Source organism: Schistocerca cancellata, chromosome 4 (assembly GCF_023864275.1).
Source record: "Schistocerca cancellata isolate TAMUIC-IGC-003103 chromosome 4, iqSchCanc2.1, whole genome shotgun sequence".
NCBI classification, from domain to species: domain Eukaryota; kingdom Metazoa; phylum Arthropoda; class Insecta; order Orthoptera; family Acrididae; genus Schistocerca; species Schistocerca cancellata.
The window spans coordinates 474,012,950-474,034,254 of record NC_064629.1 but is presented as its reverse complement, the minus strand read 5'-3'; the positions used below and the strand labels follow the sequence as shown (position 1 = coordinate 474,034,254).

Genomic DNA, 21,305 nt, shown 5'->3' with positions numbered 1-21,305 from the left:
CAAGTTCTTGTATTTTGCCCATACAGTAATTATCTCTCGCAAAGAAATCTTTCGTTGTCTATATGAAATTATGTGCCACTGCCACGGCTCCAGATAGGGTTGTCCAAACACTGATAGGTTCCCTGGTTAATTGGAGTAACTACAGCTCCCCTACTCACCTGAAATTGGGTTTTAATGCCATTGATATCCAACTCAATTAGGAGTTTGTTAGGCACTTGGCTGGGTTCTGTGCAGACTGGAGTGAAAGCAAACACTGACTCTTGGTTAGGTTCTACTGCTCACTGTGTATTAACGAATACCGGTGCAGTGGCCTGCAGTGCTGTTTTCCTGCCCAGTCACACTGCTGCTAAGTGCTGTCACATGTGACATGTAACATGTGTCAAAAATGTGGGAGCTGATGACTCTCATGGTGTGTCCAATAGTCTGAAGAAAACTTAAGCACAAATTGGGTGAATACGACACTGAGGGGCAACTTTAAGTACAAATTGGGTGAATACGACACTGAGGGGCAACTTTACTTATCACCTATAGAATGTGATCTACATTAAGACGTGTGGCTAGGTATTGTCTGTTTACTAAGTCCACTGCAATCTACGTAGGAGCAAGAAGTGTTCCCTTATGCAGGACTCGTAACCTGAGCATCATCAAGTGACTAAGTTGCCAGCACATGGCAGAAGGCTCAGCTATTTGCTAACTATCCAAAAACATATTTTGAGCTGACATAATTATAATTAGTGTATTTTATATAATGATGCAGTGCAACACACAGAATAATTTTAATCATTGTAATCATCACATTTTGAGCTGATGTTGACACCTCAAATGTCTTGGTAATATTTGTGATTGTGCTTAACTTGGGGTCTGATGATTCCATAGCTTTAGACTGGACCTTCTCACCCATCACCAATCTAACAACTATGCCTCCGACTGAAGAATTGGCTTACAAGACTCCACAGTTCATACATTCACAATTCCAGTTACAGGTGAGACTTCGCAAATATGCTATCCAGGACATACAAGACTGATCACTATGCTTCCCATATACGTTAAACTGCAACTGTGCTGCCACAATATGAGTTTGATGGCAAAACTGTTCACTCAGCAGATCACACAGTTCAGTAAATTCCAATGCTTCAGGGCCCATGCATGGACGCAGCATTTGAAAAGTTTCATAAAAGCTGCTGCTGCTACTACTACCGCTAAATAACAGAGTGCTCACGACTACAGGACCTAATATGTCTTTTATCTTGCAATGCAGAATAAATCTATGCAGGTAGTTTCTCCCAAGTCTCTAATGTTGTCAAACACAGGAAATGGCAGGGGTGGTGAGCAAAGACCAGCAGACTGCATGCCCACGGTTCGTGCAAAATTCACAGTCTGCTTGATCAGCTCCTGCATCTGCACCCTCCTGTAGTAGTTATTGCAGATGTACCTGTTCCTCCTGCAGCTTTATCTGATGTTGTCAAAGCTCCAGAAACTGTTGATCCATTGTTCTGAGCTATTTTGCTTCATCGTCAAATCTGTAATGGACTACCCCAGTGGGGGAGCGCCACAACTTGGTTTCTCGGGAACATGGTAAGTAGCCAAAGAAGACTGAGTAGATGGTGGCTAACTGTACATAAATCTAAAAGGAGAACTGAGAGGAAATCAAATGTGAAGCCAAAACCTGAATAGCAAACTGACAAAAAGACCAAGAACAAGCATCTCTCAGTGCGTGAATAGTAATGTCAGCAACCAGAAAGCTTCAGATACATAAACATAACTGGATGAGGAAAGTGCGCTCACTTTCCTCATTGTCTATGCAGCCAAAAAGTCTGTCCAGGTAACACACTGTCCCCATTGCCCGTGGTGGAGACATGAAACCATACAACTGTGAATGGCCAATGCTGGTGTGTTCATTTTGTTATCCATGTAAAAATCTGGTGACAATACTAGATCTCCCCCCTTAATAGGTTGTAATGGCTGAATCATGAAAGATTGCCTGACAAAATAGAAAAATTATGTAAGTATGAATATTAGCTAAAAGACTAGCAACTTGGGTAGAGACATACAGTGCAAGCTGCTTTTGTTTGCCCATTAAAAGGTCTCACACATTTGGAAACTGCTGGTTTCACAATCACTGATCACAAGTTGGTGGTAAAAAGCAGCAGTCACATCCCATCTACAAGCAAACAGCCCCAAACACAAAGTAGAGTTCGAGAGTTCCAGTGAATGACAGCAGCCTCGAATGGACTGGCCTACAGCAGATACTATTTAAGTGAGCAGTCAGACTCCATTAACTTTGTGCACTAAGAAAGACTTGTAAAGCTTGCCTGTATATACCTCTGGGCTATGGTTATTCATTTGCATTGTGCATCTGTCTACATGTACCTATCTATGTCTGTATGTCACTTACATTGTGATGTGTACTTGAACCGATGGTTCGATTAAAGCAACAGAACCTGGCACTCTCATAGTTCAGGGTCTGTAGCACCATACATTGCTGAGTATGCCTGAATTTTAAAGTTATATGCCACAGGACCCTTTGTTCTGGTAAGTGACTGGAGAATCTAGTAAGCCTCAACTGTGCAACTGTGTACAGCTTCTGTGAACAGAATGAATGAATGAATGAATGAATTTCATTGCAAACGCATCAAGAAGAAATAAAAAACAGACCAGCAAGCGAACCCTACCAACACTACCAACACCATATCTATCTCCTTCAGCCTGACATCCATGTCTTTCTGTACTGCCTCCAATCACAAAGACTTGAAAAATCTCAGCTTGACCCCACTGCTGTTTCATTCCTGTACAAAGCTGCTAGATTAACAAGAAGCAGGTGAACTCAAAATCCTGCATAATCTCTTACCAGAGAGGAGCTTCTAAAGTAAGTATGTTGGGGCCTTTTTCATTAATAATTGCAGTGGTTTGAGGTTCAGACCTTTTTCTTTCAGAATAGGGTTAGAAATGACCTGGCCTGTGTTTCACCTTCCAGGAGAAGGAAAAAACATAAATTTTGAAACTCCTAGAAGCATGTTTTGCTACTTATATTAGTGGTTACGTAAAATAAAAAAAACCTCACTTTCACTCTCTCAGAATGGGCTCTTTATCACTTGCCAAACCAAGTTGTTCAAAGTCTTCTCGGGTTTCTCTGCCAGGCCAACTGATTCAAATGGCTCTGAGCACTATGGGACTTAACATCTAAGGTCATCAGTCCCCTAGAACTTAGAACTACTTAAACCTAACTAACCTAAGGACATCACACACATCCATGCCCGAAGCAGGATTCGAGCCTGCGACCGTAGCGGTCGCGCGGTTCCAGACTGTAGGGCCTAGAACCGCTCGGCCACCCCGGCCTGCAGGCCAACTGATCAGTCATGAATTTGCTGCCTCAACATTTTTCTGTCTGGTATATCAAGTTGTATTACATCAACTTCCTTCTTGTCTTCTTTTACTGCAGAAAGCCATTTGATCTTAATTTGTTTGGTCCTTCTTCAATAAAGTTCAGTCCCAAAATTTTCATGAACACTTTTTGTTCTCTCTTTTGGATTTCTTCAGTGTCCTTTTTTCTGTTTAAAATGAGTGTTTCAGCTCTGTAAAGACACTCTGTTTTTATAGCTGTCTTGTAGTATCTCAGTCTGGTGTATTTTAAACTGCATTTTTTGTCATAGAAGGATTTTGTAAGCTTGATGGCTGTTTTCATTTTGTAAGAACAAATTTCACAACCAGTCTTTTCCAGGTCAGTTTCCTGAATGATTTCATCTAATTATTTGAATTGAGGAATTATCTCAACTTTCCTGTATTTAGTTTTTAGAATTTTGGGTGTCAAGTAGTTTCTAGACATGATTTTCTTTTTCCAAATGATACTTACAGCCCTGCTCCTCCTGCTATTCCTTTAAGAACTTCTTTTTGTTTTTGGTTCTGTTTGAATGTCGTGATATATAAATGTCGCGATATAGAAATGTCGGGTTGTCTGCAAAAATAAAGCAGTCTACCCTAACATTGGTTCTTCCAAACTTGACTGGTTCATCAATTTTCAGCTCTGATTTTAGTCCCCGCCACTCACGGCCTAGTTTTCTGAGAGAGATTAGAAAAGTACTAGAGAGAGTCCATCACCTTGTCCTCCTCCAATTTTAATTTCAAAATGTTCCAACATATTTCCCCTGAATTTTACCTCAGATTTTGTACTATTTGCTGTTTCACTAATAACTGTAGTGGTTTGAGTGAGGTTCAGACCTTTTTCTTCCAGAATCTGGAAGAGACTTAATGTTCACTATCCTTCAATTATTATTTATTCACTCTGGCTCCCTTTTTATATAGTGGATATATCAATTCAGTTTTCCAGTCATATGGAATGTTCTCTGTTTGCCAAATGTTCTGCGTGATCATTGTAGTTTCTTTTAAGTTTTTTGGGCCAAAATGGTTCAAATGGCTCTGAGCACTATGGGACTTAACATCTAAGGTCATCAGTCCCCTAGAACTTAGAACTACTTAAACCTAACTAACCTAAGAACATCACACACATCAATGCCCGAGGCAGGATTCGAACCTGCGACCGCAGCAGCCGCGCGGTTCCAGACTGTAGCGCCTTTAACCGCTTGGCCACCACGGCCGGCCTTTTTTGGGCCAGCTAATTTCAGTAGTTCTGTAATAATACCATCTTCACCAGACACTTTGTAATTGTTAACCTTTTATCCAGAAGTTTCCTCTTCATTTGGTGCTTGTTAAAGTGGACTGGGTTTTAGGCAAGTCTCTGGTGGAAATCTCTCAGTGATCTCAGGGCAATTTAGAAATTTCATTTCAAATCTCTGCAAAATTCTCTGCTCTTTTCTTGGTTGTTAAGTGCCAGTTATCCATATTCATTGTTAAAAGAAGAGATTCTGCTGAGGCTAGTACCTATTTGGCTTTGCTTTAAAAGTTTTATAAGTCTTCAATTTCAGAGTGTATTGTAATTACATTCATATAATTAATTTCGTAGTTTCTTTTCTAGTTGCCAGAACATGATAGGAATTTTCTCATTTGTTAACACTCCATGTTTTGAATGCCTAGTGTTGAGTTTTAATGCCTTTTCACAATCTCCATTCCGCCAAGGATGTTTTTTCTGCCTTTGTCAAACAATTTAGTTTTGGTGTCAAGGTTCTATTTAAATTCTATTTATTTCATCATCTTTTGGCATGCATCTAGGACAGCTTCTGGCTGATAGAGCCATCTTCAAGGTAGATCAGTGACAGATTTAAATCCACTCAATACAATGCTGTGGCATAAAAGCAAGTGCCTCACAGATAACACTTATGGCAACAAGAACGTCAGTCACAGCTAACATTACGTGTCTAAGAACAAAATATAGTAAGCACAGTGTTTACAAATTGTGTGGTTAATTACTGAAATGGATGGTATGTGTTAGAATTCCTCTGAATACGCAGATGCGAAATGAGCGGTTTCCATGATATGTTGAGCTGGAAACTCTTGTCTTGGACAAGCAGGTTGTCCACTAATTGTATTTCCATAACTTCTTGACCACTGAATCCCAACAGGATGAGGTTGTGTTCAGTATCCCAACTTCCCGTATTCCATGGCATGGCCAGTGGAAGTATACCAGATGTAGAAGTATGAAACCGGAATTTGGATGCAATAATTACACATCCGTTGTTTGAAACTGATAAACAATATTTTATTCAAAGTAATCTCCATTGCTATTTATACATTTCTCCCACCTCTCCGGCAGGCTATGAATGCCAAGCCAAAGACACAGTTCTTCTTTTGAAGCAAACCAGTCAGAGAGCCACTTTTGTACATTTTCTACATCTACATCTATGTGATTACTCTGCTATTCACAATTAAGTGCCTGGCACAGGGCTCAATAAACCATCTTCAAGCTGTCTCTCTACCGTTCCACTCTCGAACGGTGTGTGGGAAAAACGAGCACTTACAGTTTTCTGTGCAAGGCCTGATTTCTCTTATTTTATCATGATGATCATTTCTCCCTACGTCGGTGGGTGCCAATAGAATGTTTTCGCAGTCAGAGGAGAAAACTGGTGATTGAAATTTAATGAGAAGATTCTGTCACAAAGAAAAATGCCTTTGTTTTAATGATTGCCACTCCAGTTCACGTATTATGTCTGTGGCACTATCTCCCCTATTTCGGTATAATACATAACGAGCTGCCCTTCTTTGAACTTTTTCAATATCATCCATCAGTCCCACCTGATAAAGATCCTACACCGCACAGCAATACCTCAGAATACAGTAGACAAGTGTAGTGTAAGCAGTCTCTTTGGTAGATCTGTTGCAACTTCTAAGTGTTCTGCCAATGAATCACAGTCTTTGGTTTGCTATACCCATAACATTATCTATGTGATTGTTCCAATTTAGGTTATTTGTAATTGTAATCCCTAAATATTTAGTTGAATTTACAGCCTTCAGATTTGTGTAACTTATAGCGTAATCAAAATTTAGCAGATTTCTTTTAGTACTCATGTGAATAACTTCACACTTTTCTTTATTCAAGGTCAATTGCCACTTTTTGCATCACACAGATATCTTATCTAAATCATTTTGCAATTCGTTTTGGTCATCTGATGACTGTATAAGACAGTAAATGACAGCATGATCTGCAAATAATCAAAGAGGGCTACTCAGATTGTGTCCTACATCGTTAATACAGATCAGGAACAACAGATGGCCTATAACACTTCCTTGGGGACCGCTGGATATTACTTCTGTTTTACTCAATGAACTTCCATCTATTACTACAAACTGTGACCTCTCTGGGAGGAAATCGTGAATCCAGTCGCACGACTGACGCGATATTCTATAGGCACACAGTTTGGTTTGAATACATTTGTGAGGAATGGTGTCAAAAGCCTTCTGAAAATCTAAAAATATGGAGTCAATTTGACATCCCCTGTCAATAGCACTCATTACTTCACGAGTATAAAGAGCTAGTTGTGTTCTGCAAGAATGATATTTTCTGAATCCGTGCTCACAGTGTGTCAGTAAATCATTTTCTTCGAGGTACTTCATAATGTTGGAATACAGTATATGTTCCAAAACCCTACTGCAAATCGACATTAGTGATAAGGGCCTGTAATTCAGTGGATTACTCCTATTTCCCTTTTTGGATATTGGTTTGACTTGAGCAACTTTCCAGTCTTTAGGTACGGAACTTCCTGTGAGCGAGCGGTTGTATATAATTGCTAAATACGGAGCTGTTGCATCTGCATACTCTGAAAGGAACCTGACTGGTATACCATCTGGACCATAATCCTTGCCTTTATTACGTGATTTAAGCTGCTTTGCAACACCGAGCATATCGACTTCGTTACTCCGAGGATATCTACTTCAATGTTTCTCATCTTCGCAGTTATTCTTGATTGGAATTCGGAAATATTTACTTCATCTTCTTTGGTGAAGGAGTTTCAGAAAAACCATGTTTAATAACTCTGCTTTGGTGACACTGTCATCAGTGACTTCACCGTTGTTATCGCGCAGTCAAGGTATTGATTGTGTCTTGCCACTGGTGTGCTTTATATATGACCAGAATCTCTTTGGGTTTTCTGCCAGATTCTGAGACAGAGTTTCATTGTGGAAATTATTAGAAGCATTCTGCATTGAAGCACGTGCTATATTTTGAACTTCTGCAAAACTTTGCCAATCTTCGGAATTTTGCATTCTTTTAAATTTGGCATGCTTTTTTCGTTGCTTCTGCAACAGTGATCTGACCTGTTTTGTGTACCATGGGGGATCAGTACTATCACTTACTAATTTACGTGGTATGTATCTCTCAATTGCCGTTGATACTATCTCTTTGAAATCATTCCACATCTTTAATATGAATTGAAGCATTGTTCAGTGAGAGTGTGACCAGTGATGCAAATAGATGATAATCAGATGGAGCCAAGTCTGGAGAATAATCCGCATGCTCTAGAATTGCCCATCTGAATACCTCAATCGTTTCCCTGACCCATTTTGCTGTGTGTGATGGGGCATTATCATGGAGCAGTATGACTGTGCTGCCTTTTTCCCTATTCCGGTTAGTTTTCACGTAATGCTAGATTTAAATCGATCATTTGCTGTTGGTAGCAAACAGTGTTAACAGTTCCACTAGGTTTTAGCAGCTCATAATAGATGACACCCTTCTGATCCCACCAAACACACAGCATTGTCTTCTTTCCAAAGTGATTTGGTCGTGCAGTGGATGACTATGATTTGCCTGGATTCACGTATGACTTACGGCACTTATGATTCTCAGAATATATCCACTTTTCATCACTTGTAACTATTTGATGGAGAAATGACTTTTTGTATCTGGCAGGTAGCATTTCCCAAGTGGTCTTTCAATCGGTTCATGTAGAACACATTTTCTTACTTTCTGCACCTTTACCATAGCTTACAACCGAACAGAAACAGCTTTCTGCATCACATTCAATTGTTCCACAAGTTCCTATTGAGTCTGAATATCATCTTCATCCAATAAAGCCTGCAGTTCGTTGTCTTTGAACTTTTTCAGTAGTTTCCCATGCTTGTCGTTTCTTGTGTCAAAATTGGCACTTTTGAAGTTTTTGAACCACTCGAAACACTGTGTTTTCCCAAGTACATGTTCGCCGAAAGCTTCGAGAAGCATTCAATGTGAGTCTGCAGCAGTTTTCTTCAAATGATAACAGAAAAACAATGCTGTCCGCAAATTGTAGTTCGTAGGCACAAAACTCGAGATGTTTACAGGTTTGAAACAGATACCAATGTATGGAACTTGGGTTACTGTGCGTTGACATTAGTCGTCAGCCATTACAGGAAGCAGATGATGCTGCAGACATGGTCTCATGGACCATACACTGACAGCTATCACCATCTGTAGGGAAATTCTGGTTTCATACTTCTACTCCTGGTAATGTTCTGCCACTGCATATTTGTTGAGCTGTAGATGGTGGGCGTATTACTCATGTTCGATGCACTGTTCTTATACAGTGTGTATGGTTTGTCCTAAGTACCATTTACCACACTCACAAGGAATTTCATACACACTCCATATTTGTACAAGCATAGCATCTTTCACAAATCCCAGAAGAGTTGGGGCGGTGGTACGGAGATCTCATCAACCTTATGCTTCTTTATTATTCTGGCAATTTTGAAGAATCATTTCCCGCATGAAGTACATTACTTTCTTCTTGCACTTCCTTTCATTAGTCAGGTATTTTTGCTTGCAGAGCTCTCTTAATTTGAGGTTTAGTACACCCATTTTTACTGAATAACTCTTCCCAGGGTACCAGCTCAGCCTGTTTGCTGTCAGCATCGGACACTGCATGGCTTAGGGCCTATGTACTATGTTTTAAATATGGTCATATTTTACGAATGATGGCAGCAGCTAGATGCCTACAAGTATGCATCAGTATGAGTGGGGTTACAATACATACTGTGCCCCTGAAATCCATTCTCTTTGTGTCGAGCTAATACATCTGAGATTGATACACTGCCATTCATTTCATGTTCCATGATAAATCTGATATTTTCATGAATAGAGTTAAGATGCCCAAGGAACTCCATCAGTTTTACGTCGTCTTCATGCCAAACTATGAATAGCTCGTTGATGTATATCCAGAACACTGTAGGTTTTAAAACTGCAGATTCGAGCAATTTTTTGTCAAAATCCTCCATAAATAACTTGGCTACCATGGGTGAGAGAGGGGTACCTGTGGGGGCATCATCAATATGCTCAAAATATTGGTTATCAAATAAACAGTACAAAGAAGTTAGCACATGCTTCAATAATTTGGTTGTCTTCCTCAATCCTGCCGCTAATCACTGACAGTCAACAGTAGGTACTTTAAGCAAGAAGGGAATATGAGGTGTGATTGGAAAGTTTTATGAATCGGCTTGTAATTGCACAATGGTGGTACTTACATGCTACTGTGATACATCTCCTTCAAAATAGTCCCCTTCTGACTGAACACACTGACTCCAGCGGTGTTTCCACTTGTGGAAACATTCCTGGAAATTTTTTTACCTGAAGTGTGTTAAGGACACTCTCCGTATTTGCCTGGATGTCTTCAATTGAGTAAAATCGCTTCCTTTTCAGTGAAAAGTCCGCCGAGGCCAAATCAGGGGAATATGGCGGTTGTGGAAGCACAGGAATTTTGAATTTGGTCACAAATTCAATGGAGAAGGCACGATGAGCCGGAGCACTGTCATGGTGTAGGATCCAACTCCTGTCTTTCCACAACGCAGGCCTTTTCTTCCGTACCTTTTCACGCAAATGCTCAAGGACACATTTGTAGTATTCCTGGTTAATTGTCTGTCCTCCAGGGGCAAATTCATGATGCACAATACTGGTAGAATTGAAAAAAATCACCAACATTGTCTTCACCTTTAACTGACTTTGCCCTGCTTTTTTCAGTCGTGGTTAACCTGGAGTCTTCCACTGCAAAGACTGCACTTGGTTTTCAGGATGATATCCACATACCCACAATTCGTCACCTGTAATTACCCTATTTAACAAATCTGGGTCATTTTTAGTCCAATTAATCAGTTCTTGGCATGCTTCAAGACGGGATTGTCTCTGGTTATTTGACAACACTTTTGGAATGAATTTTGCAGACACTCGATGCATGTTCAGATCTTCAGTTAAAATTGACTGAACTGCATAGAAATTTAAATTAAGTTCATCAGCAATCTCCCTAATTGTAAGTTGACAATCAGAGCACACTAAGTCGCGAACTTTCATAACATTTTCATTCGTTTTTGAGGTGGAAGGACTGCCGAACCGTGGATCATTTTCAAACGATTCACGGCCACTTTTAAATTTGTTGAAACATACAAAAACATTTGACTGGCTCATACAATTATCTCCAAAAGATATTTTTAATAGTTCGTAAGTCTCCGAAGCTGATTTCCCAGTTTTAAAACAAAATTTCACACAAACTCGTAGCTCTGTTTTTACATCCATTCTCATACAGACAGAATCTGGCAACAAGCCCTAACAGACCTGCACTCAACCAGCAGCCACAACAAACTGAATAAAGGAAATGCAGTTTCCTGTCACAGGGCATTCAAGGACAAGGCAATGACTCACTCCTCACCCTCCACGTACCTGCCTGCCAAACCAGTAAGCAGTAGTGGATCCATTCTTAAAACTTTCCAATCACACCTTGTATAATGTCAAAGCTAACAAGTAAATCAGAGCTGTTAAGTCTCTTAACCAACTAATACAATCTGTTAAATTATAGAGATCATGTTCTCATCTACCTACAAAAGGCTTTGACTTTTGAGGCTAAATATGTATGGTCAGTCAATAACTAGGGTAATTACAGTAATCACTCCTGGTCTAGAAGTCAGTGCTTTTAGTATATGCTCCAAGAATGGTTTGTGATTTCCATTTTCTTCTGAACCATTTATTTGTTTTTGTATTACTTTATGGACATTGGGAAGGTCATTTAATATGGGAGACATGGAGGTGCATCCCTTTTGTCTGTGGACAACATCCTTGGGTAGACAGCTGGACTTAGGGAAGCAAAACAGTTTTTTCTATGAAGACAAGCAGTGGGTTCCTTGTCAATCTTACAATATAGCATGTCCCCAAGTGAGTTGTATATGTTTTCTATGTAGTCTTCTCCCAGCAGAAAAATAGTTGTGTTACCTTTGTCCACAGGGAGAACTACTATCTGGAAATTCTTCCTAAGATTACAAAGTGAAGTTCTTGCAGACAAAGATAGGAATTCGTTTTTAACAGTATTTGTTGCATTTTATTAGTATCAAATTTAGTACTTACAAATAACTTCTTCTCTGATGGACCCCCCAGCTTGCACAAGGTCATAATTTTTGAGGCTTCAAATTTTATTTTACCTATGTTAGTTAGCGGTCTATGACAATATCTACTTCTTTACATACTTGAACATTTAAAAATCTCCTTGTGATGTAGGCACCAGATTGTAATATAGTCATTATGGAATTCACTATGTTCTTGTTGCGGATTGCCATTTTTTTAAAGATTTTTTCTTACAATGGATTGACATGAGTTTTGAGACTCAAATTTCTACAAAATTCTAACAGTTTCTTTCTCTCTTTCCTTAGCTGTGCACTAAAACTGCCTATGACAATTTTCACATGAAATTTTAGAGGTTGTATTTTATACCACTTCCCATGATTTATTTACTTTTCCTGGGTTTGTTTAGAGACAAGATGGGGCCGACTGAACAGTGTAATGACACATCACATGCGTACAAAAATAGTAAAAACAACAGTTCATTGTGCAAACAGTGTAAAAAGCGTGTTATGAAAGGAATCTTATGTGTAAAGTGCAACTATTGGCTTCATGAAAAGTGCGCTAGAGTGAACCTAAAATTCATAAGTGACGATCTGCCATAGTCTTGCTCCGACTGTTTGCAGTGTGAAACAGTCAAACTTTTAAGTACAATAAAGTCGAAAGATGAAATAATAAAATTGCTACAAAGTGATATTGAATCTCTGAAAAAGGAGATTAAATCTCTGAAAGATGCAAACGCAAAGTTGGTAAGTGAAACAGTTTCTTGTGTATGTGGAAATTATTTGTCAAGTACAATACAAAATAAGGGACAATTATCATGTGCAAATTTCAGTGAAAAAAGATGCAGAGGACTTAACGAGTGGAAAATCTGTAAACAAATACACTTGGAAAACAATTACGTACATGAAAAAGAACAAACTCAAAAATACTGGTATCTCATCAAAACAGGTTGACAAAAATTAATTTCTCGTTATTGGCGACTCCATACTGAAAAATGTGGTAATTCTGAACTGTGATATCGATGTTCGCCCTGGCATTCAACCTCAACAACTCGCAAAACATTTTAAAAATATCAAAAAGCATGATTCTAACTCCAGAAATAATAGTGGTGCTAAGACAAATTTCAAAGCTGTTATAATACATGCAGGGACAAATTCATTATGAAGCAACAGCCAGGAAGAAATAATAAATGAAACACGAAATGTAATTCGCTGTGCTAAAACTGTTTATGCAGGCTCAAGACTGGTAATCAGTGGAATTTTACAAAGAAGATCAGTGAGTAATACTCACATAGACAATTTAAACAGTGGCATTAGGGAACAGTGCAATGAACTTGGTGGAATTTTCGTTGACCCAAACAAATTCCTGAGTGACAAATGTCTGTGTAGGGATGGTGTTCATTTAAATGGACTTGGTTCAATGACTTTTAGTAAAATGCTAATTGATATTTGTAAACTAATTAAAAATAAGGGAAACTGATACTGTCTGTAGGGAGTGACAAATCAAAAATATCTTCTCTAAACAAAAATCGTGAAAGTAATCGAAATGTAGAAGCTTCTCAAGGATTTTTGGAGCCTCGCCAGGACACAGAACCAGACATGACACAGAATATGACTAAAAAACTTTCTCATATTAACAAAACATTAACTGTGATGCAAGTGAATTTATGTAGCATTAGGAATAAATTGTTGGAACTGGAGCATTTCTGCACTGATAAGAAATTAGATGTTGTTTGTGTATCAGAGCACTGGCTGAGAAGTAATGAGGTAGATTGCTTTATCCCTCAAGGATATGTTGCTGCAGATATAATGTGTCGGGAAGTGGAAAAAAAATTGGGGGGGGGGGGGGGGCAGGCATTTTTGTTAAAGAGGGGACAATATTCAGAAAAATTGAAATTAGCCCATACTGTTCTGAAATGGATTGGGAATTCACCTGTGTAAATCTTGTGGATCATAACCTAATTATTGTACGTCTCTACAGATCACCAAGTGGTGATGTGTGTTTTCTTTGAGAAATTTGAATTAATAATGGAAAAGTTGTTAAAACCTAAATCAAAAATTGTTATCTGTGGGGACTTCAATATAGAAATGGGAAATGATTGTGAGCAAGACACAAAGAATTTTTTCAACCTCCTCAGAATGTTCAATCTATATTGTAGCAATAGAAATGCCTCACGTGATGGAGCATGTATAGATAACATCATTGTTAACTTTGATAGGGATTCGTACACTGTCAGTATTGTAGGTGGGTGATTTGCAGACCATGATTCAATACTCCTCACACTCAACCAAAACAAAAACTGAACGACTCCCCTCCAACACTGGTGCCAATGGTAAGGAAAAGGTAATGTGGGTTAGACGGCAGAAGGAAGACTAGCAAACAAGTTCATTCAGAAACTCAGAGATATTAAATGGGACTGATATATATAATGTGAAGTGGGAATAAATAAAACTGAAACTGTTTTTGAGAACTTCATTAAAATTTATTTAGATTTGTGGTATTGTTGTTCTCATCTTATAAAAATCAATCATAAAAGCCAACCTATAAAGAAAAACATAAAGTGGTACACAGATGAACTTACCAATACGAGGGAAAATATGTTATCGCTGTACCACATGTATAAAAAATGCTTTTAAATATGGAACGGAGCAGAAAGATGAATTGTACAAAGCATATCTTGAATGTAAGAGAACCTACAGAACTAAGCTTAGAATGGCAAAAAGAACAGAATACGAAAGATACATTGAAGGGGCTCCTAATAAGTGCAAAGCTGCATGGAATGTTGTTACACAAGAGCATTGCAGGAATGATGAACATAGCATAGCTCTTGACCCAGATAAAGTTAATCTCTTTTTCATGGACTCTGTAAGTGATATTAGGAACAAAATTGAAACAACAAACACTAATGCAAGTGATCTACTTAAGCAACAACAACCTGCAAACAATACCTTTAAATGGAGGACAATTACACCCACTGAGATTACAAAGGTAGTGGCAAAGTTCTCAAACTCCAATAGCATGGACTACCCTTGGTTGTCTAATTACATAATTAAAAAAACAGTGCATATAATTAGTGAACCACTGGCCTTTCTGTTTAATGGGTGTCTAGAGTTTGGAGTCTACCCTACAACTCTAAACATATCGAAAGTTATCCCAGTGTATAAAAAAGGGGACAAACATGATCTCAAAAATTACTGACCAGTTTCAATAGTTCCCATTCTCTTGAAAATATTTGAATCTCTTATTTATAACCAACTAACCTACTACTTTGAGTCACATAACTTACTCTCTAATAGTCAATTTGGCTTCCGCAAGGGAAGAAATACCACCACTGCTGTTCTTTCAATTGTGAATGAAGTAATAACAGCCTTTGAGAATAAAAATAAAGCCTCACTTCTTTTATGTGATTTAAGTAAAGCATTTGACTGCATTTCTCATATCATCTTACTTGCTAAACTCAAATTCTATGAAACATAGACTCACAATTGCTAGAAGTTTAGACAGGAGTCCCACAAGGTTCTGTCCTTGGGCCCTTCTTTTTTATAATTGCAGTCAATGATTTACCCCATTGCATCTGAAACACTGTTATTTGTTATGGTGATGACACAACTTTGCTTCTTCAGCATGAGACCATAACAGTTCTGCAAGATATGATGCAAGATGGCCTGGAAGCAGCACTAAATTGGTTCTCATCAAATACACTGCTTTGCAATCCTGATAAAAACCAACAGATTGTACCAGGATTGTCAAAAGAAGTGGAGGTGAAAGCAGTAAAATTCTAGGAATTCATGTCGACTAAGTTAACGTGGGAAACACACAACAACCATACCTGCACAAAATTGTCTCAAGCTACATATTTAATGTGGAAACTGAGGAGCCTGATGACAAAAGAATATTTAAGAGTTATTTATTTTGGACCCTTTTAGTCACATATAGAGTATGGACTGCTGATATGGGGATTCTCTCTTCACATCACTGAAGTTCTAAAAATTCAGAAGAAAGTGATAAGGGAAATGAGCAATTCTGGTAGATCAGAGCACTGCCGGCCACTGTTCATTCAGCTGAAAATATTAACAGTTATTAATCTTTATATACACGCCTCAGCATTGTATGCAAAAAACAATATAGCAGATTTTGAAATGAGGGAAAACATACACCACCATAATACCAGAGGCAAAACAAAATTAGACATACCTAGACACAGGCTGGCAAGAACAGGGAATTCTCATCTAATCAATAGTCTAAAAATATTTAATAAACTTCCATTTTCTTCTCAGTCGGCTCACATAAGTAGCTTCAGGAGCAAGCTACTAAACTGGTTACTAATCAGTCCTTTTTACAATATAACAGAATTTATGAATATAAAATCAATCGACATGAATTTTTAAGGATTTCATTATGTGATGTCATTGAATGTATTTATCTTATGTTATGGTGTACGTTATCATCTATGGGCACTATTTGCAATGCTCATTTAGCTTTAAGGTACTATTCAAGGAAAATGTTATATGATATCCATGTAAATTACCTATTCCACCTCAGGTGGTCAATGGTGAATAAACAATCTATTTTCTTGGTTCATTGGTATTAACTATTGCAGAAATTTTATTTGCACATTCCAAGGAATCTGTCATAAATTTAGTGCTGACACACTTTAATTTGATTATGGCACTAAAAGCATCTGGTGAAACTAAAAATGCAACTCCCAGATGGGACATATTTTTAAGAATTCTTCTGCCTCTTTTACTTTTGAGCCATCTGCAATGTATTTCATTTGGCAATCTAGTTTCTTGCATGGCTAATTTTTTTAAATTAATTTATTTATTTTTGTAGAGTTTTCTTGGCTTTCAGAATGAGTTAATGTTGACTACGCCAGAAAAAGTTTTACTGATTAGTGGTTAGAAAATAAGCTTAACTTAGAAAAAGCACTGTTCATTCAGTTATGTACAACACATGATATATCTTCATCAATAACAATACAGTATGGAGGAAACTAATTATGCAAAATTGGTTTTTTCAAAATTCCTGCATGTAAATGTACATAATAACTTGAACTAAAACTCAAATATAACAGATTTTCTCAAACACTTGTGTTTGCAACATTTGCTTGAGGTGTAATTGCTGCTTTTGGACATGAAAGCATAATGGAATTAGTTCATTTTGTACACGGCGATTAATTGATATCACATGGAATAATTTTGTGGGCAGTTTCACAAAGCACAGACTATTCACTGCTCATAAACATGTTGTAAAAATATCTGGCACCCATCCTCAATCTTCAAGTAAGCAACAGTTTACAAGTATTATGCATATCAACAACAGTCTCACAGTACACTTGTTGTTGTGGTCTTCAGTCCAGAGACTGGTTTGGTGCTCTCCATGCTACTCTATCCTGTTCAAGCTTCTTCATCTGCCATTACCTACTGCAACCTACATCCTTTTGAATCTGTTTTGTGTATTCATCTCTTGGTCTCCCTCTATGATTTTTACCCTCCACGCTGCCCTTCAATACTAAATTGGTGATCCCTTGATACCTCAGAATATGCCCTACCAACCGATCCCTCCTTCTAGTCAAGTTGTGCCACAAATTTCTCTTCTCACCAATTCTACTCAATACCTACTCACAGTTACGTGATCTACCCATCTAATCTTCAGCATTCTTCTGTAGCACCACATTTTGAAAGCTTATATTCTCTTCTTGTCTAAACTATTTATTGTCCACGTTTCACTTCCATACATGGCTACACTCCATACAAATACTTTCAGAAACGACTTCCTGGCACTTAAATCTATACTCGATGTTAACAAATTTCTCTTCTTCAGAAACACTTTCCTTGCTATTGCCACTCTACATTTTATATCCTCTCTACTTCGACCATCATCAGTTATTTTGCTCCTGAAATAGCAAAACTCATTTACTACGTCAAGTGTCTCATTTCCTAATCTAAATCCCGCAGCATCACCAGATTTAAATTGACTACATTCCATTATCCTCATTTTTCTTTCGTTGATGTTCATCTTATATCCTCTTTTCCAAAGTTTTTATTTCTTCTCCATGGATTTTAATACCTACTCCAAATTTTTCTTTTGTTTCCTTCACTGCTTGCTCAATATACAGATTGAATAACATCAGGGAAAGGCTACAAGCCTGTCTCACTCCCTTCCCAACCACTGCTTCCCTTTCATGTCCCTCAACTCTTATAACTGTCATCTGGTTTCTGTACAAATTGTAAATAGCCTTTCGCTCCCTGTATTTTACCCCTGCCACCTTCAGAATTTGAAAGAGAGTATTCCACTCAACATTGTCAAAAGCTTTCTCTAAGTCTACAAATGCTAGAAATGTAGGTTTGCCTTTCCTTAATCTATTTTCTAAGATAAGTCGTAGGGTCAGTATTGCCTCACGTGTTCCAACATTTCTATGGAATCCAGACTGATCTTCGCCGAGGTCAGCTTCTACCAATTTTTCCATTCATCTGTAAAGAATTCGTGTTAGTATTTTGCAGCCGTGGCTTATTAAATTGATAGTTCGGTATAATTTTCACATCTGTCAACAACTGCTTTCTTTGGGATTGGAATTATTATATTCTTCCTGAAGTCTGAGGGTATTTCACCTATCTCATACATCTTGCTCACTAGATGGTAGAGTTTTGTTAGGCCTGGCTCTCCCAATGCTGTCAGTAGTTCTAATGGAATGTTGTCTACTCCCGGGGCCTCATTTCGACTTAGGTCTCTCAGTGCTCTGTCAAACTCTTCACGCAGTATCATATCTCCCATTTCATCTTCATCTACATTCTCTTCCATTTATATTATATTGTCCTCAAGAACATCACCTTGTACAGACCCTCTATATACTCTTTCCACATTTCTACTTTCCTTTCTTTGCTTAGAACTGGGTTTCCATGTGAGCACTTGATATTCATGCAAGTGTTTCTTCGTTCTCTAAAGGTCTCTTTAATTTTCCTGTAGGCAGTATCTATCTTACCCCTAGTGATATGCGCCTTTACATCCTTAAATCTGTCTTCCAGCCATCCCTGTTTAGCCATTTTGCACTTCCAGTCGATCTCATTTTTGAGATGTTTGTATTCCTTTTTGCCTGTTTCATTTACAGCATTTTTATATTTTCTCCTTTCATCACTTAAATTCAATATCTCTTCTGTTACCCAAGGATTTCTATTAGCCTTCGTCTTTTTACCTTCTTGATCCTCTGCTACCTTCGCCATTTCATCTCTTGAAGCTACCCATTCTTCTTCTACTGTATTTCTTTCCCCCATTCTTGTCAATCGTTCCCTAATGCTCTCCCTAAAGCTCTCTACAACCTCTGGTTCTTTCAGTTTATCCAGGTCCCATCTCCTCAAATTCCCACCTTTTTGCAGTTTCTTCAGTTTTAATCTACAGTTCATAACCAATAGATTGTGGTCAGAGTCCATATCTGCCCCTGGAAATGTCTTACAATTTAAAACCTGGTTCCCGAATCTCTGTCTTACCATTATATAACCTATCGGAGACCTTCCAGTATCTCCAGGCTTCTTTCATGTACACAACCTTCTCTTATGATTCTTGAACCAAGTGTTACCTATGTTTAAGTTATGCTCTGTGCAAAATTCTACCCGGCAGCTTCCTCTTTCACCCTTTACTCCCATTCCATATTCACCTACTATGATTCCTTCTGTTCCTTTTCCTACTATCGAGTTCCAGCCACCCGTGACCATTAAATTTTCATCTCCTTTCACTAAACTTTTACTACTGTGGTAGGCGTGGGCTTCGTATCTATCTTGGCCACAATAATATGTTCACTATGCTGTTTGTAGTAGCTTACCCGCATTCCTATTTTCTTGTTCATTATTAAACCTACTCATGCATTACCCCTATTTGATTTTGTAATTATAACCCTGTATTCACCGGAGCAAAAGTCTTGTTCCTCCTGCCACCGAACGTCATTAATTCCCACTATATCTAACTTTAACCTATCCATTTCCCTTTTTAAATTTTCTAACCTACCGGCCCAATTAAGGGATCTGACATTCCATGCTCTGATCTGTAGAACGCCAGTTTTCTTTCTCCTGATAACAACGCCCTCCTGAGTAGTCCCCGCCCGGATATCTGAATGGGGGACTATTTTACCTCTGGAATATTTTACCCAAGAGGACGCCATCATCATTTAACCATACAGTAAAGCTGTATGCCCTCAGGACAAATTACGGCTGTAGTTTCCCCTTGCTTTCAGCCGTTCACAGTACCAGCACAGCAAGGCTGTTTTGGTTAGTGTTACAAGGCCAGATCAGTCAGTCATCCAGACTGTTGCCCCTGAAACTACTGAAAAGGCTCTTGCCCCTCTTCAGGAACCACACGTTTGTCTGGCCTCTCAGCAGATACCCCTCTGTTGTGGTTGTACGGCTATCTCTATCGCTGAGGCACGCAAGTCTCCCCACCAATGGCAAGGTCCATGGTTCATGGGGGGACATTACACTTACTCTCTTACAAAGTTTTTGCTGAAGGATCAGTCATAATTTGAAAATAATTGTAGCATTTGTAAATATAACACCATGGACAAAACTAGCTTCTAATACTCTCAAATTAACCTTACTCTTCCACAGAAATTGTGAATTAAAGTTGCTGGCAAGCAATGAAAGTTTTAAATCATTTCAGCACAACTCCTCCTACTCCATAAATGAATTTCTAAACAAATAGTATGTACAGTATGTAGCTGGATTCTACTTATCATATAAAATTAATTGTTGGTAAGGCGGGCACCAGGTTGAGATTCATTGGGAGAGTCCTTAGAAAATGTAGTCCATCAACAAAGGAGTTGGCTTACAAAACACTCGTTCTACCTATACTTGAGTAATGCTCATCAGTGTGGGGTCCGTACCAGATCGGGTTGACGGAGGAGATAGAGAAGATCCAAAGAAGAGCGGCGCGTTTCGTCATTTGGTAACCATGATAGCGTTATGGAGTTGTTTAGCAAACTCAAGTGGCAGACTCTGCATGAGAGGCGCTCTGCATCGCGGTGTAGCTTGCTCGCCAGGTTTCGAGAGGGTGCGTTTCTGTATGAGGTATTGAATATATTGCTTCCCCCTACTTATACCTCCTGAGGAGATCACGAATGTAAAATTAGAGAGATTCGAGCGCGCACGGAGGCTTTCAGACAGTCGTTCTTCCCGCGAACCATACGCGACTGGAACACAAAAGGGAGGTAATGACAGTGGCACGTAAAGTGCCCTCCGCCACACACCGTTGGGTGGCTTGCGGAGTATAAATGTAGATGTAGATGAATTTCGGTATAGGTAAAAAATGTGAATAATATCCAGTTATGTAAATGGCCACCAAGCAGCCATTTTTTCACAGAGATTATGTATCTTATTTATAAATTTACTGGCTCATTCTACATCATAGTGAGTTGTCATGAATACAGCCCACAGGATTTAACTGAATGTAACTGTAAGGGTCAATCAGATGAAAACAAGACATACGGAAACAAAATAAACTTTTTATTATTTCAAAAGTAATCACAATAACTGTTAATACATTTATTCCACTGGGAGACAAAACGGTCACTGCCTTCATGGAAAAA

At 38.5% G+C, this 21,305-nt stretch overlaps 1 protein-coding gene across 20 annotated transcripts in view; it reads right to left on the bottom strand.

The window, feature by feature from the left end:
- LOC126183424 (DNA fragmentation factor subunit beta) overlaps positions 1–21,305 on the bottom strand; it is a 437,040-nt gene that overhangs the window by 355,959 nt on the left and 59,776 nt on the right. The window lies entirely within an intron of this gene.